Source organism: Rhinoderma darwinii, unplaced genomic scaffold (assembly GCF_050947455.1).
Source record: "Rhinoderma darwinii isolate aRhiDar2 unplaced genomic scaffold, aRhiDar2.hap1 Scaffold_2951, whole genome shotgun sequence".
In the NCBI taxonomy this organism is placed as follows: domain Eukaryota; kingdom Metazoa; phylum Chordata; class Amphibia; order Anura; family Rhinodermatidae; genus Rhinoderma; species Rhinoderma darwinii.
The window spans coordinates 1-14,070 of NW_027463228.1; the positions used below are offsets into that span (position 1 = coordinate 1).

Sequence of the window (14,070 nt, forward strand, 5' to 3'; positions counted from 1 at the left end):
GTCTTATGTAGGAACAACCCCTTCAGTGGCGTCGCGCTGTAGCAGCCATAGCGGCTGCTAGCGGAGCCTGCGGCCATGGGAGGGGGCCGTGCCGGCGGGTGGCACGGGCCCCCTCATGCTGCAGGCCCTGTAGAAGTCACTACGGCTGCTATAGCGGTAGTTACGCCACTGCGTATAAGTTTGTACGGCGTAAAACTACAGCTCCCAGCATGGCCGGAACAATGGTAAGGATATGCTGGGAGATGCGGTTTCACAAAAAAAATCCTATCACCATCATCTCGCTGCAGATCATACAGTGACTACAATACTGATTAGAGGCAGAATAAACATTTACATTAAGTGACTCACCGGTGACGTCTCAGATTCTAGTTCTTTTCTTCTCCCTCCGGTTCAGACATCTATGATGGATTTCTCCCGGCCATGACCCATTTCTGCAGTTTTCCGTTTAGATGTCTTCAGCTTCTCACTTTTAAAACATTTCTGCACCTATAAAACGAAGTTAAAATTCTCAACACATCTAAATATAACTGTCACAAACACACAACATGTCCCCTGTAGATAGTGACCTACATAGAAGCCCCTGTAGATAGTGCCCACATATGGACTCCAGAGCTGCAAGGCAATAGTGCTAACCACTGAGCCACCGTGCTGCCCTACATATAGCTTCCCCTATAGTTAGTGCTCCACGTATAGCCCACCTCTGTATATAGTGTCTCACATATAGCTCCCCCTGTATATAGTGTCCCACATATAGCCCACCCCTGTAGACTGTGCACTACATATAGCCACCCTGTTGCTAGTGCCCCACAGGTAACCCACCCCTGTATATAGTGTCCCACATATAGACCCCCCTGTATATAGTGTCCCACATATAGACCCCCCTGTATATAGTGGCCCACATATAGACCCCCCTGTATATAGTGGCCCACATATAGAGCCCCCTGTATATAATGGCCCACATATAGAGCCCCCTGTATATAGTGGCCCACACCCCCACATATAGACCCCCCTGTATATAATGGCCCACATATAGAGCCCCCTGTATATAATGGCCCACACCCCCACATATAGACCCCCCCTGTAGCTACTGCCCCACATATAGACCCCCTATATATAATAGCCCACATAAAGATGACACCCCCCCCCCCCCCCATAGATAATGCCATTCACATTTTTATGAGGGGAAAAAAAACAAAAACTTGACATACTCACATTCTCCGGTTCCCACGCTGTTCACTGGCGATGCAGACATGCTCTCTTCTGAGCATGTCTGCAGGAGTTGAACGAGCGTCCTCCAATGACGCTGATTGGCGGGGCAGAATGACTTGCCCCGCCAATCAGCACCTTCCAAGCATGGAAGCGGCGCGATGATGTCATCGCGCCGCTAGCCAATCAGTGTCATTGTAAGGCACTGGATGGTCAGGCACGGAACATGCCCGGCCATTCATGTATTTGGCTGCCGCTAGCACTGGGGCCCCCTCCGGTGCTAGCGACACCTACAGGCATGAGATGGCCTGTGTAAGGCTCGGCGTCGCGGGCCCCACAGTAGCGACGCTACCGCTGTAGTAGCCATAACGGCTGCTAGCGGCGCCACCGGGCCCCCTCAAGCCCCGGGCCCCGTAGCAGCCGCTACTGCTGCTACCGCGGTAGTTACGCCACTGGCCTCAGAGATAAAAGCCTGGGCCCAGGCAGTGTTGGTCAGTGCTGCTCAGCAGGCAGCACTGGACTGGACTGGATTACAGCTGATACAAGGTGTGAAGGAACAAGGGGTGGCTGTGGGCATGCACTTGCTGCCGCTGCCAGTGTTTATCTGCATGGCAGCAGGGCATTTGGGCGTTGCCAGGAAGGCGTTTTTATGTAGATTCCTCCTCTTTCAGCACTGCATTGTGGTGCAAGCAAAAGAAGCAAATCCTGTCTGGCTTCCTCTCCGGCCTTTATTCACCTCCCGTGTAGCTGTGAGTGTGTGAGCCTGCAGGGCCCCATGGAATTGCCTAGAAGTAGGCTGAATCGCTGCAAGGGCTGAACAGCAGTATCGGGCAGGCTCGGGCAACGCGCGGCCCGTTCGGGTTATCGCTTCTCGGCCTTTTGGCTAAGATCAAGTGTAGTATCTGTTCTTATCAGTTTAATATCTGATACGTCCCCTATCTGGGGACCATATATTAAATGGATTTTTAGAACAGGGAGATGGAAATAGAGCTTGCTCTGTCCACTCCACGCATTGACCTGGTATTGCAGTATTTCCAGGACCGGTGCACCCTTTCCTTATGTGTTGACTAAAAGCAGATTCCAAAAGTGTTTTTTGTCTTTGCTATTGTTTCTGTCTTTCTGAAGGGATCTCCCCTTTTAATCCCATTATTTCAACACCTGTTGGACAATGCATGAGTGATAATGAGCTCATTGATTAAATGCAATTAATGAATAGATTGCCACCTCTTGTTGTGTGTCGTCTGTGTTTCTGTGTTTCCGGCATTTCACATTGGAACACCTCATTCACCTTCCTTGTCTTCTCTCCGCCCTCCCTTTTAGGTAAGTTAAAGAGCTGCACCTGAGCCAGCCACTGATTGATTGATTGATTGATTGATTGATTGATTGATGCAGCACAACAGTCAAATAGTGGAGTGGAGTAGGGGAACAGCAAACAGCCAATAAAGCAGCCCGCCCGCTCGCCTGCCCGCCACAATGGACCTACCTGTGTACACTAGATGGATGTGATGGAATGTACTGTCGTCCCTACATTTCAAGAAGAAGTAAGAATTGCAGTTGCAACAAAGCCTTGCTTGCCTACAAAGAGAGCAGCAATTTGGATTTGTTACTATGTTACCTAGAAGAATAACAAACTGTGCAAGGATGGAGGTTGTAGGAGCAAGGAGAAGTTGTCTGTAAAGTTGGTGGATGCCTATTTTCCATTTTGCAGTCCCTTGTCTCCCTCTTGTGGCCTCCTGGAGGCAACTAGCTGTGCAAAAAAAAGACAGCCTGGCGGCCGGCTGTTGCAGTGTTGCCCTCTCAGGCAACACTGAGTGACTGACTGAGCCTCACCGTCTTATATAAAGTTCAGACGGAACTTTGCACGTGTCATAGTGGAGCCCTCAGGATTCCAGAGCCAGCTTTCTGACATCATAATGGGGCCTCAGAGATAAAAGCCTGGGCCCAGGCAGTGTTGGTCAGTGCTGCTCAGCAGGCAGCACTGGACTGGACTGGATTACAGCTGATACAAGGTGTGAAGGAACAAGGGGTGGCTGTGGGCATGCACTTGCTGCCGCTGCCAGTGTTTATCTGCATGGCAGCAGGGCATTTGGGCGTTGCCAGGAAGGCGTTTTTATGTAGATTCCTCCTCTTTCAGCACTGCATTGTGGTGCAAGCAAAAGAAGCAAATCCTGTCTGGCTTCCTCTCCGGCCTTTATTCACCTCCCGTGTAGCTGTGAGTGTGTGAGCCTGCAGGGCCCCATGGAATTGCCTAGAAGTAGGCTGAATCGCTGCAAGGGCTGAACAGCAGTATCGGGCAGGCTCGGGCAACGCGCGGCCCGTTCGGGTTATCGCTTCTCGGCCTTTTGGCTAAGATCAAGTGTAGTATCTGTTCTTATCAGTTTAATATCTGATACGTCCCCTATCTGGGGACCATATATTAAATGGATTTTTAGAACAGGGAGATGGAAATAGAGCTTGCTCTGTCCACTCCACGCATTGACCTGGTATTGCAGTATTTCCAGGACCGGTGCACCCTTTCCCTATGTGTTGACTAAAAGCAGATTCCAAAAGTGTTTTTTGTCTTTGCTATTGTTTCTGTCTTTCTGAAGGGATCTCCCCTTTTAATCCCATTATTTCAACACCTGTTGGACAATGCATGAGTGATAATGAGCTCATTGATTAAATGCAATTAATGAATAGATTGCCACCTCTTGTTGTGTGTCGTCTGTGTTTCTGTGTTTCCGGCATTTCACATTGGAACACCTCATTCACCTTCCTTGTCTTCTCTCCGCCCTCCCTTTTAGGTAAGTTAAAGAGCTGCACCTGAGCCAGCCACTGATTGATTGATTGATTGATTGATTGATTGATTAATTGATTGATTGATTGATTGATGCAGCACAACAGTCAAATAGTGGAGTGGAGTAGGGGAACAGCAAACAGCCAATAAAGCAGCCCGCCCGCTCGCCTGCCCGCCACAATGGACCTACCTGTGTACACTAGATGGATGTGATGGAATGTACTGTCGTCCCTACATTTCAAGAAGAAGTAAGAATTGCAGTTGCAACAAAGCCTTGCTTGCCTACAAAGAGAGCAGCAATTTGGATTTGTTACTATGTTACCTAGAAGAATAACAAACTGTGCAAGGATGGAGGTTGTAGGAGCAAGGAGAAGTTGTCTGTAAAGTTGGTGGATGCCTATTTTCCATTTTGCAGTCCCTTGTCTCCCTCTTGTGGCCTCCTGGAGGCAACTAGCTGTGCAAAAAAAAGACAGCCTGGCAGCCGGCTGTTGCAGTGTTGCCCTCTCAGGCAACACTGAGTGACTGACTGAGCCTCACCGTCTTATATAAAGTTCAGACGGAACTTTGCACGTGTCATAGTGGAGCCCTCAGGATTCCAGAGCCAGCTTTCTGACATCATAATGGGGCCTCAGAGATAAAAGCCTGGGCCCAGGCAGTGTTGGTCAGTGCTGCTCAGCAGGCAGCACTGGACTGGACTGGATTACAGCTGATACAAGGTGTGAAGGAACAAGGGGTGGCTGTGGGCATGCACTTGCTGCCGCTGCCAGTGTTTATCTGCATGGCAGCAGGGCATTTGGGCGTTGCCAGGAAGGCGTTTTTATGTAGATTCCTCCTCTTTCAGCACTGCATTGTGGTGCAAGCAAAAGAAGCAAATCCTGTCTGGCTTCCTCTCCGGCCTTTATTCACCTCCCGTGTAGCTGTGAGTGTGTGAGCCTGCAGGGCCCCATGGAATTGCCTAGAAGTAGGCTGAATCGCTGCAAGGGCTGAACAGCAGTATCGGGCAGGCTCGGGCAACGCGCGGCCCGTTCGGGTTATCGCTTCTCGGCCTTTTGGCTAAGATCAAGTGTAGTATCTGTTCTTATCAGTTTAATATCTGATACGTCCCCTATCTGGGGACCATATATTAAATGGATTTTTAGAACAGGGAGATGGAAATAGAGCTTGCTCTGTCCACTCCACGCATTGACCTGGTATTGCAGTATTTCCAGGACCGGTGCACCCTTTCCTTATGTGTTGACTAAAAGCAGATTCCAAAAGTGTTTTTTGTCTTTGCTATTGTTTCTGTCTTTCTGAAGGGATCTCCCCTTTTAATCCCATTATTTCAACACCTGTTGGACAATGCATGAGTGATAATGAGCTCATTGATTAAATGCAATTAATGAATAGATTGCCACCTCTTGTTGTGTGTCGTCTGTGTTTCTGTGTTTCCGGCATTTCACATTGGAACACCTCATTCACCTTCCTTGTCTTCTCTCCGCCCTCCCTTTTAGGTAAGTTAAAGAGCTGCACCTGAGCCAGCCACTGATTGATTGATTGATTGATTGATTGATTGATTGATTGATTGATTGATGCAGCACAACAGTCAAATAGTGGAGTGGAGTAGGGGAACAGCAAACAGCCAATAAAGCAGCCCGCCCGCTCGCCTGCCCGCCACAATGGACCTACCTGTGTACACTAGATGGATGTGATGGAATGTACTGTCGTCCCTACATTTCAAGAAGAAGTAAGAATTGCAGTTGCAACAAAGCCTTGCTTGCCTACAAAGAGAGCAGCAATTTGGATTTGTTACTATGTTACCTAGAAGAATAACAAACTGTGCAAGGATGGAGGTTGTAGGAGCAAGGAGAAGTTGTCTGTAAAGTTGGTGGATGCCTATTTTCCATTTTGCAGTCCCTTGTCTCCCTCTTGTGGCCTCCTGGAGGCAACTAGCTGTGCAAAAAAAAGACAGCCTGGCGGCCGGCTGTTGCAGTGTTGCCCTCTCAGGCAACACTGAGTGACTGACTGAGCCTCACCGTCTTATATAAAGTTCAGACGGAACTTTGCACGTGTCATAGTGGAGCCCTCAGGATTCCAGAGCCAGCTTTCTGACATCATAATGGGGCCTCAGAGATAAAAGCCTGGGCCCAGGCAGTGTTGGTCAGTGCTGCTCAGCAGGCAGCACTGGACTGGACTGGATTACAGCTGATACAAGGTGTGAAGGAACAAGGGGTGGCTGTGGGCATGCACTTGCTGCCGCTGCCAGTGTTTATCTGCATGGCAGCAGGGCATTTGGGCGTTGCCAGGAAGGCGTTTTTATGTAGATTCCTCCTCTTTCAGCACTGCATTGTGGTGCAAGCAAAAGAAGCAAATCCTGTCTGGCTTCCTCTCCGGCCTTTATTCACCTCCCGTGTAGCTGTGAGTGTGTGAGCCTGCAGGGCCCCATGGAATTGCCTAGAAGTAGGCTGAATCGCTGCAAGGGCTGAACAGCAGTATCGGGCAGGCTCGGGCAACGCGCGGCCCGTTCGGGTTATCGCTTCTCGGCCTTTTGGCTAAGATCAAGTGTAGTATCTGTTCTTATCAGTTTAATATCTGATACGTCCCCTATCTGGGGACCATATATTAAATGGATTTTTAGAACAGGGAGATGGAAATAGAGCTTGCTCTGTCCACTCCACGCATTGACCTGGTATTGCAGTATTTCCAGGACCGGTGCACCCTTTCCTTATGTGTTGACTAAAAGCAGATTCCAAAAGTGTTTTTTGTCTTTGCTATTGTTTCTGTCTTTCTGAAGGGATCTCCCCTTTTAATCCCATTATTTCAACACCTGTTGGACAATGCATGAGTGATAATGAGCTCATTGATTAAATGCAATTAATGAATAGATTGCCACCTCTTGTTGTGTGTCGTCTGTGTTTCTGTGTTTCCGGCATTTCACATTGGAACACCTCATTCACCTTCCTTGTCTTCTCTCCGCCCTCCCTTTTAGGTAAGTTAAAGAGCTGCACCTGAGCCAGCCACTGATTGATTGATTGATTGATTGATTGATTGATTGATTGATTGATTGATTGATGCAGCACAACAGTCAAATAGTGGAGTGGAGTAGGGGAACAGCAAACAGTCAATAAAGCAGCCCGCCCGCTCGCCTGCCCGCCACAATGGACCTACCTGTGTACACTAGATGGATGTGATGGAATGTACTGTCGTCCCTACATTTCAAGAAGAAGTAAGAATTGCAGTTGCAACAAAGCCTTGCTTGCCTACAAAGAGAGCAGCAATTTGGATTTGTTACTATGTTACCTAGAAGAATAACAAACTGTGCAAGGATGGAGGTTGTAGGAGCAAGGAGAAGTTGTCTGTAAAGTTGGTGGATGCCTATTTTCCATTTTGCAGTCCCTTGTCTCCCTCTTGTGGCCTCCTGGAGGCAACTAGCTGTGTAAAAAAAAGACAGCCTGGCGGCCGGCTGTTGCAGTGTTGCCCTCTCAGGCAACACTGAGTGACTGACTGAGCCTCACCGTCTTATATAAAGTTCAGACGGAACTTTGCACGTGTCATAGTGGAGCCCTCAGGATTCCAGAGCCAGCTTTCTGTCATCATAATGGGGCCTCAGAGATAAAAGCCTGGGCCCAGGCAGTGTTGGTCAGTGCTGCTCAGCAGGCAGCACTGGACTGGACTGGATTACAGCTGATACAAGGTGTGAAGGAACAAGGGGTGGCTGTGGGCATGCACTTGCTGCCGCTGCCAGTGTTTATCTGCATGGCAGCAGGGCATTTGGGCGTTGCCAGGAAGGCGTTTTTATGTAGATTCCTCCTCTTTCAGCACTGCATTGTGGTGCAAGCAAAAGAAGCAAATCCTGTCTGGCTTCCTCTCCGGCCTTTATTCACCTCCCGTGTAGCTGTGAGTGTGTGAGCCTGCAGGGCCCCATGGAATTGCCTAGAAGTAGGCTGAATCGCTGCAAGGGCTGAACAGCAGTATCGGGCAGGCTCGGGCAACGCGCGGCCCGTTCGGGTTATCGCTTCTCGGCCTTTTGGCTAAGATCAAGTGTAGTATCTGTTCTTATCAGTTTAATATCTGATACGTCCCCTATCTGGGGACCATATATTAAATGGATTTTTAGAACAGGGAGATGGAAATAGAGCTTGCTCTGTCCACTCCACGCATTGACCTGGTATTGCAGTATTTCCAGGACCGGTGCACCCTTTCCTTATGTGTTGACTAAAAGCAGATTCCAAAAGTGTTTTTTGTCTTTGCTATTGTTTCTGTCTTTCTGAAGGGATCTCCCCTTTTAATCCCATTATTTCAACACCTGTTGGACAATGCATGAGTGATAATGAGCTCATTGATTAAATGCAATTAATGAATAGATTGCCACCTCTTGTTGTGTGTCGTCTGTGTTTCTGTGTTTCCGGCATTTCACATTGGAACACCTCATTCACCTTCCTTGCCTTCTCTCCGCCCTCCCTTTTAGGTAAGTTAAAGAGCTGCACCTGAGCCAGCCACTGATTGATTGATTGATTGATTGATTGATTGATTGATTGATTGATGCAGCACAACAGTCAAATAGTGGAGTGGAGTAGGGGAACAGCAAACAGCCAATAAAGCAGCCCGCCCGCTCGCCTGCCCGCCACAATGGACCTACCTGTGTACACTAGATGGATGTGATGGAATGTACTGTCGTCCCTACATTTCAAGAAGAAGTAAGAATTGCAGTTGCAACAAAGCCTTGCTTGCCTACAAAGAGAGCAGCAATTTGGATTTGTTACTATGTTACCTAGAAGAATAACAAACTGTGCAAGGATGGAGGTTGTAGGAGCAAGGAGAAGTTGTCTGTAAAGTTGGTGGATGCCTATTTTCCATTTTGCAGTCCCTTGTCTCCCTCTTGTGGCCTCCTGGAGGCAACTAGCTGTGCAAAAAAAAGACAGCCTGGCGGCCGGCTGTTGCAGTGTTGCCCTCTCAGGCAACACTGAGTGACTGACTGAGCCTCACCGTCTTATATAAAGTTCAGACGGAACTTTGCACGTGTCATAGTGGAGCCCTCAGGATTCCAGAGCCAGCTTTCTGACATCATAATGGGGCCTCAGAGATAAAAGCCTGGGCCCAGGCAGTGTTGGTCAGTGCTGCTCAGCAGGCAGCACTGGACTGGACTGGATTACAGCTGATACAAGGTGTGAAGGAACAAGGGGTGGCTGTGGGCATGCACTTGCTGCCGCTGCCAGTGTTTATCTGCATGGCAGCAGGGCATTTGGGCGTTGCCAGGAAGGCGTTTTTATGTAGATTCCTCCTCTTTCAGCACTGCATTGTGGTGCAAGCAAAAGAAGCAAATCCTGTCTGGCTTCCTCTCCGGCCTTTATTCACCTCCCGTGTAGCTGTGAGTGTGTGAGCCTGCAGGGCCCCATGGAATTGCCTAGAAGTAGGCTGAATCGCTGCAAGGGCTGAACAGCAGTATCGGGCAGGCTCGGGCAACGCGCGGCCCGTTCGGGTTATCGCTTCTCGGCCTTTTGGCTAAGATCAAGTGTAGTATCTGTTCTTATCAGTTTAATATCTGATACGTCCCCTATCTGGGGACCATATATTAAATGGATTTTTAGAACAGGGAGATGGAAATAGAGCTTGCTCTGTCCACTCCACGCATTGACCTGGTATTGCAGTATTTCCAGGACCGGTGCACCCTTTCCTTATGTGTTGACTAAAAGCAGATTCCAAAAGTGTTTTTTGTCTTTGCTATTGTTTCTGTCTTTCTGAAGGGATCTCCCCTTTTAATCCCATTATTTCAACACCTGTTGGACAATGCATGAGTGATAATGAGCTCATTGATTAAATGCAATTAATGAATAGATTGCCACCTCTTGTTGTGTGTCGTCTGTGTTTCTGTGTTTCCGGCATTTCACATTGGAACACCTCATTCACCTTCCTTGTCTTCTCTCCGCCCTCCCTTTTAGGTAAGTTAAAGAGCTGCACCTGAGCCAGCCACTGATTGATTGATTGATTGATTGATTGATTGATTGATTGATGCAGCACAACAGTCAAATAGTGGAGTGGAGTAGGGGAACAGCAAACAGCCAATAAAGCAGCCCGCCCGCTCGCCTGCCCGCCACAATGGACCTACCTGTGTACACTAGATGGATGTGATGGAATGTACTGTCGTCCCTACATTTCAAGAAGAAGTAAGAATTGCAGTTGCAACAAAGCCTTGCTTGCCTACAAAGAGAGCAGCAATTTGGATTTGTTACTATGTTACCTAGAAGAATAACAAACTGTGCAAGGATGGAGGTTGTAGGAGCAAGGAGAAGTTGTCTGTAAAGTTGGTGGATGCCTATTTTCCATTTTGCAGTCCCTTGTCTCCCTCTTGTGGCCTTCTGGAGGCAACTAGCTGTGCAAAAAAAAGACAGCCTGGCGGCCGGCTGTTGCAGTGTTGCCCTCTCAGGCAACACTGAGTGACTGACTGAGCCTCACCGTCTTATATAAAGTTCAGACGGAACTTTGCACGTGTCATAGTGGAGCCCTCAGGATTCCAGAGCCAGCTTTCTGACATCATAATGGGGCCTCAGAGATAAAAGCCTGGGCCCAGGCAGTGTTGGTCAGTGCTGCTCAGCAGGCAGCACTGGACTGGACTGGATTACAGCTGATACAAGGTGTGAAGGAACAAGGGGTGGCTGTGGGCATGCACTTGCTGCCGCTGCCAGTGTTTATCTGCATGGCAGCAGGGCATTTGGGCGTTGCCAGGAAGGCGTTTTTATGTAGATTCCTCCTCTTTCAGCACTGCATTGTGGTGCAAGCAAAAGAAGCAAATCCTGTCTGGCTTCCTCTCCGGCCTTTATTCACCTCCCGTGTAGCTGTGAGTGTGTGAGCCTGCAGGGCCCCATGGAATTGCCTAGAAGTAGGCTGAATCGCTGCAAGGGCTGAACAGCAGTATCGGGCAGGCTCGGGCAACGCGCGGCCCGTTCGGGTTATCGCTTCTCGGCCTTTTGGCTAAGATCAAATGTAGTATCTGTTCTTATCAGTTTAATATCTGATACGTCCCCTATCTGGGGACCATATATTAAATGGATTTTTAGAACAGGGAGATGGAAATAGAGCTTGCTCTGTCCACTCCACGCATTGACCTGGTATTGCAGTATTTCCAGGACCGGTGCACCCTTTCCTTATGTGTTGACTAAAAGCAGATTCCAAAAGTGTTTTTTGTCTTTGCTATTGTTTCTGTCTTTCTGAAGGGATCTCCCCTTTTAATCCCATTATTTCAACACCTGTTGGACAATGCATGAGTGATAATGAGCTCATTGATTAAATGCAATTAATGAATAGATTGCCACCTCTTGTTGTGTGTCGTCTGTGTTTCTGTGTTTCCGGCATTTCACATTGGAACACCTCATTCACCTTCCTTGTCTTCTCTCCGCCCTCCCTTTTAGGTAAGTTAAAGAGCTGCACCTGAGCCAGCCACTGATTGATTGATTGATTGATTGATTGATTGATTGATTGATTGATGCAGCACAACAGTCAAATAGTGGAGTGGAGTAGGGGAACAGCAAACAGCCAATAAAGCAGCCCGCCCGCTCGCCTGCCCGCCACAATGGACCTACCTGTGTACACTAGATGGATGTGATGGAATGTACTGTCGTCCCTACATTTCAAGAAGAAGTAAGAATTGCAGTTGCAACAAAGCCTTGCTTGCCTACAAAGAGAGCAGCAATTTGGATTTGTTACTATGTTACCTAGAAGAATAACAAACTGTGCAAGGATGGAGGTTGTAGGAGCAAGGAGAAGTTGTCTGTAAAGTTGGTGGATGCCTATTTTCCATTTTGCAGTCCCTTGTCTCCCTCTTGTGGCCTCCTGGAGGCAACTAGCTGTGCAAAAAAAAGACAGCCTGGCGGCCGGCTGTTGCAGTGTTGCCCTCTCAGGCAACACTGAGTGACTGACTGAGCCTCACCGTCTTATATAAAGTTCAGACGGAACTTTGCACGTGTCATAGTGGAGCCCTCAGGATTCCAGAGCCAGCTTTCTGACATCATAATGGGGCCTCAGAGATAAAAGCCTGGGCCCAGGCAGTGTTGGTCAGTGCTGCTCAGCAGGCAGCACTGGACTGGACTGGATTACAGCTGATACAAGGTGTGAAGGAACAAGGGGTGGCTGTGGGCATGCACTTGCTGCCGCTGCCAGTGTTTATCTGCATGGCAGCAGGGCATTTGGGCGTTGCCAGGAAGGCGTTTTTATGTAGATTCCTCCTCTTTCAGCACTGCATTGTGGTGCAAGCAAAAGAAGCAAATCCTGTCTGGCTTCCTCTCCGGCCTTTATTCACCTCCCGTGTAGCTGTGAGTGTGTGAGCCTGCAGGGCCCCATGGAATTGCCTAGAAGTAGGCTGAATCGCTGCAAGGGCTGAACAGCAGTATCGGGCAGGCTCGGGCAACGCGCGGCCCGTTCGGGTTATCGCTTCTCGGCCTTTTGGCTAAGATCAAGTGTAGTATCTGTTCTTATCAGTTTAATATCTGATACGTCCCCTATCTGGGGACCATATATTAAATGGATTTTTAGAACAGGGAGATGGAAATAGAGCTTGCTCTGTCCACTCCACGCATTGACCTGGTATTGCAGTATTTCCAGGACCGGTGCACCCTTTCCTTATGTGTTGACTAAAAGCAGATTCCAAAAGTGTTTTTTGTCTTTGCTATTGTTTCTGTCTTTCTGAAGGGATCTCCCCTTTTAATCCCATTATTTCAACACCTGTTGGACAATGCATGAGTGATAATGAGCTCATTGATTAAATGCAATTAATGAATAGATTGCCACCTCTTGTTGTGTGTCGTCTGTGTTTCTGTGTTTCCGGCATTTCACATTGGAACACCTCATTCACCTTCCTTGTCTTCTCTCCGCCCTCCCTTTTAGGTAAGTTAAAGAGCTGCACCTGAGCCAGCCACTGATTGATTGATTGATTGATTGATTGATTGATTGATTGATTGATTGATTGATGCAGCACAACAGTCAAATAGTGGAGTGGAGTAGGGGAACAGCAAACAGCCAATAAAGCAGCCCGCCCGCTCGCCTGCCCGCCACAATGGACCTACCTGTGTACACTAGATGGATGTGATGGAATGTACTGTCGTCCCTACATTTCAAGAAGAAGTAAGAATTGCAGTTGCAACAAAGCCTTGCTTGCCTACAAAGAGAGCAGCAATTTGGATTTGTTACTATGTTACCTAGAAGAATAACAAACTGTGCAAGGATGGAGGTTGTAGGAGCAAGGAGAAGTTGTCTGTAAAGTTGGTGGATGCCTATTTTCCATTTTGCAGTCCCTTGTCTCCCTCTTGTGGCCTCCTGGAGGCAACTAGCTGTGCAAAAAAAAGACAGCCTGGCGGCCGGCTGTTGCAGTGTTGCCCTCTCAGGCAACACTGAGTGACTGACTGAGCCTCACCGTCTTATATAAAGTTCAGACGGAACTTTGCACGTGTCATAGTGGAGCCCTCAGGATTCCAGAGCCAGCTTTCTGACATCATAATGGGGCCTCAGAGATAAAAGCCTGGGCCCAGGCAGTGTTGGTCAGTGCTGCTCAGCAGGCAGCACTGGACTGGACTGGATTACAGCTGATACAAGGTGTGAAGGAACAAGGGGTGGCTGTGGGCATGCACTTGCTGCCGCTGCCAGTGTTTATCTGCATGGCAGCAGGGCATTTGGGCGTTGCCAGGAAGGCGTTTTTATGTAGATTCCTCCTCTTTCAGCACTGCATTGTGGTGCAAGCAAAAGAAGCAAATCCTGTCTGGCTTCCTCTCCGGCCTTTATTCACCTCCCGTGTAGCTGTGAGTGTGTGAGCCTGCAGGGCCCCATGGAATTGCCTAGAAGTAGGCTGAATCGCTGCAAGGGCTGAACAGCAGTATCGGGCAGCCTCGGGCAACGCGCGGCCCGTTCGGGTTATCGCTTCTCGGCCTTTTGGCTAAGATCAAGTGTAGTATCTGTTCTTATCAGTTTAATATCTGATACGTCCCCTATCTGGGGACCATATATTAAATGGATTTTTAGAACAGGGAGATGGAAATAGAGCTTGCTCTGTCCACTCCACGCATTGACCTGGTATTGCAGTATTTCCAGGACCGGTGCACCCTTTCCTTATGTGTTGACTAAAAGCA

The 14,070-nt window shown here is 48.5% G+C and overlaps 9 non-coding genes across 9 annotated transcripts; all 9 read left to right on the forward strand.

Annotated features, from left to right (window-relative positions):
• The first annotated feature begins 2,069 nt into the window (after positions 1-2,069).
• Positions 2,070-2,260, forward strand: LOC142703877 (U2 spliceosomal RNA). Its single transcript, XR_012867713.1, has one exon. It is a non-coding gene; the product is annotated as a U2 spliceosomal RNA (small nuclear RNA).
• Positions 2,261-3,532: 1,272 nt separating this feature from the next.
• Positions 3,533-3,723, forward strand: LOC142703889 (U2 spliceosomal RNA). Its single transcript, XR_012867724.1, has one exon. It is a non-coding gene; the product is annotated as a U2 spliceosomal RNA (small nuclear RNA).
• Positions 3,724-5,015: 1,292 nt separating this feature from the next.
• LOC142703897 (U2 spliceosomal RNA) lies at positions 5,016-5,206 on the forward strand. Its single transcript, XR_012867731.1, has one exon. It is a non-coding gene; the product is annotated as a U2 spliceosomal RNA (small nuclear RNA).
• A 1,284-nt stretch (positions 5,207-6,490) lies between these two features.
• LOC142703898 (U2 spliceosomal RNA) lies at positions 6,491-6,681 on the forward strand. The gene has a single exon (XR_012867732.1). It is a non-coding gene; the product is annotated as a U2 spliceosomal RNA (small nuclear RNA).
• Positions 6,682-7,969: 1,288 nt separating this feature from the next.
• Positions 7,970-8,160, forward strand: LOC142703899 (U2 spliceosomal RNA). Its single transcript, XR_012867733.1, has one exon. It is a non-coding gene; the product is annotated as a U2 spliceosomal RNA (small nuclear RNA).
• A 1,280-nt stretch (positions 8,161-9,440) lies between these two features.
• LOC142703878 (U2 spliceosomal RNA) lies at positions 9,441-9,631 on the forward strand. Its single transcript, XR_012867714.1, has one exon. It is a non-coding gene; the product is annotated as a U2 spliceosomal RNA (small nuclear RNA).
• A 1,276-nt stretch (positions 9,632-10,907) lies between these two features.
• Positions 10,908-11,098, forward strand: LOC142703896 (U2 spliceosomal RNA). Its single transcript, XR_012867730.1, has one exon. It is a non-coding gene; the product is annotated as a U2 spliceosomal RNA (small nuclear RNA).
• Positions 11,099-12,378: 1,280 nt separating this feature from the next.
• Positions 12,379-12,569, forward strand: LOC142703879 (U2 spliceosomal RNA). The gene has a single exon (XR_012867715.1). It is a non-coding gene; the product is annotated as a U2 spliceosomal RNA (small nuclear RNA).
• Positions 12,570-13,857: 1,288 nt separating this feature from the next.
• On the forward strand, positions 13,858-14,048 carry LOC142703880 (U2 spliceosomal RNA). The gene has a single exon (XR_012867716.1). It is a non-coding gene; the product is annotated as a U2 spliceosomal RNA (small nuclear RNA).
• The last annotated feature ends 22 nt before the right edge of the window (positions 14,049-14,070 follow it).